Below are 1,913 nucleotides of genomic sequence, written 5' to 3'. Positions count from 1 at the left end.
TCGTTTTCGCATTTAAAGTCGATATCATACTACCTTAATTCGAAACTGGTAATATGCAGTGATTTAAACTTTGATTTTCAGTCACACTGGAAAGTACGAGTTCAGCCTTTTAAAATTTTATTTTTATTATTTAACGCGTAGTGGAAAAAAATATTTTTGGGTGCGAGAGTTAATCCGAAAGTAAGGTCCGAATCTCTGTAGCTAATGGAACGTGGTGGGAACACTGAACGCACATGCGCACCGACTCCAAGCATGACTTGCTCGTCAAACGACGTCATTTGCATGGGTACTGTCGTAGTGTGCTATTTACAGTCTCAATTCAAATCGTTTAAAAAAATTGATCAGCCCGCCGACTGTGAAATAGGTCAGTTATTCGGTTTTTGAGAGTAAGGAAAAGTTGCAGTAGCGGAAATTCATCAACTAAGTGAGGTGTATGGCCTCAACGAGATGAGTGACAGCAGAAATGCATAATTGGGTGAGAGATTTCAAGGATGGAGTGGAAAATGCCCGTGGTGAATCGCGATCAGGCCGACTATCACTCATCTCAGAAGATTTCGTCAAAGTTGTGGACGAAAAGCTTCGCGAAAGCCGGCGACTGACAATGTCGTCTTTAGCGCTGGAATTTCCGACAATGTGTCAAACAACTTTGCATAAGAAACTTCCTGGCAGATTAAAACTGTGTGCCGGACCGAGACTCGAACTCGGGACCTTTGCCTTCCGCGGGCAAGTGCTCTACCAACTGAGCTACCCAAGCACGACTCACGCCCCGTCCTCACAGCCCTACTTCTGCCAGTATCTCGTCTCCTACCTTCCAAACTTTACAGAAGCTCTCCTGCGAACCCTGCAGAACAAGCACTCCTGAAAGAGAAAGGATACTGCAGAGACATGGCTTAGCCACAGCCTGGGGGATGTTTCCAGAATGAGATTTTCACTCTGCAGCGGAGTGCTTGTTCTGCAGGGTTCGCAGGAGAGCTTCTGTAAAGTTTGGAAGGTAGGAGATGAGATACTGGCAGAAGTATGGCTGTGAGGACGGGGCGTGAGTCGTGCTTGGGTAGCTCAGTTGGTAGAGCACTTGCCCGCGGAAGGCAAAGGTCCCGAGTTCGAGTCTCGGTCCGGCACACAGTTTTAATCTGCCAGGAAGTTTCATATCAGCGCACACTCCGCTGCAGAGTGAAAATCTCATTCTGGAAACTTTGCATAAAATTGTCTTTAAAAAGTTGATGTTTCGCTAATTGTGTGCATGTTGGTTTCCCAAGCTGCTTACTGAGAAACACGAAATGGAAAGAATGCATTGAACTCCAGGTTATTTGGACCGATATCATAAGGAATGTGATCAATTTTAGGAGAACATTGCCATAATGGGCGAAATGTGGGTTTCTCATATGCTTTCAGAGGCCAAACTTCAGGTATGAAATGGCGTCAAGTGACATCGCCATCAAAGCCAAGGCCAAGCAGATTGTCCCAACACGAGAGGTTTTGGCAAAACTTTGAGTCTTGTTAGTCGAGTTTATTCAGCAAGACACAACAATAAACGCAGCCCTTATTGCGCTACCTTAACTAAACTTCGACATGCAATACAGAATAAGCAAAGTGGTCTTCTGACATCTGGGATTTCGTTGCTGCATGATAATGCCAGACCCCATTGTGTCATTCTCACCCGAAATCTAATAACACTTTTTGGATGGAAACAGACTGTCCACCCACGATACAGTCTAGACTTGGCACCAAGCCATTTTCACTTATTCTGCTTCCTGAAGGAGTTTCTCGGCGGAAAGCCCTTCGCAACAGACGTCGAGATGAAAGAAGCAATTGAAGAATGGTTATCATCACAAGCGGCAGGCAAGGCATCTATGACTTATGTAAATAAAAGCTTGTAGAGCGTTATCACGTATGTTTAAATAAATATGGAAACT

The 1,913-nt window shown here is 44.7% G+C and overlaps 2 non-coding genes across 2 annotated transcripts; one reads left to right on the top strand and one right to left on the bottom strand.

Moving 5' to 3' along the window:
- Window positions 1–680: 680 nt before the first annotated feature.
- Trnap-cgg (transfer RNA proline (anticodon CGG)) lies at window positions 681–755 on the bottom strand. Its single transcript has one exon. It is a non-coding gene; the product is annotated as a tRNA-Pro (tRNA).
- Window positions 756–1,044: 289 nt separating this feature from the next.
- On the top strand, window positions 1,045–1,119 carry Trnap-cgg (transfer RNA proline (anticodon CGG)). The gene has a single exon. It is a non-coding gene; the product is annotated as a tRNA-Pro (tRNA).
- Window positions 1,120–1,913: the final 794 nt, after the last annotated feature.

Source organism: Schistocerca nitens, chromosome 4, assembly GCF_023898315.1.
Source record: "Schistocerca nitens isolate TAMUIC-IGC-003100 chromosome 4, iqSchNite1.1, whole genome shotgun sequence".
Lineage (NCBI taxonomy): Eukaryota > Metazoa > Arthropoda > Insecta > Orthoptera > Acrididae > Schistocerca > Schistocerca nitens.
Note: the sequence above shows the minus strand (reverse complement) of the source record. Positions and strands in the feature narration are given on the sequence as shown.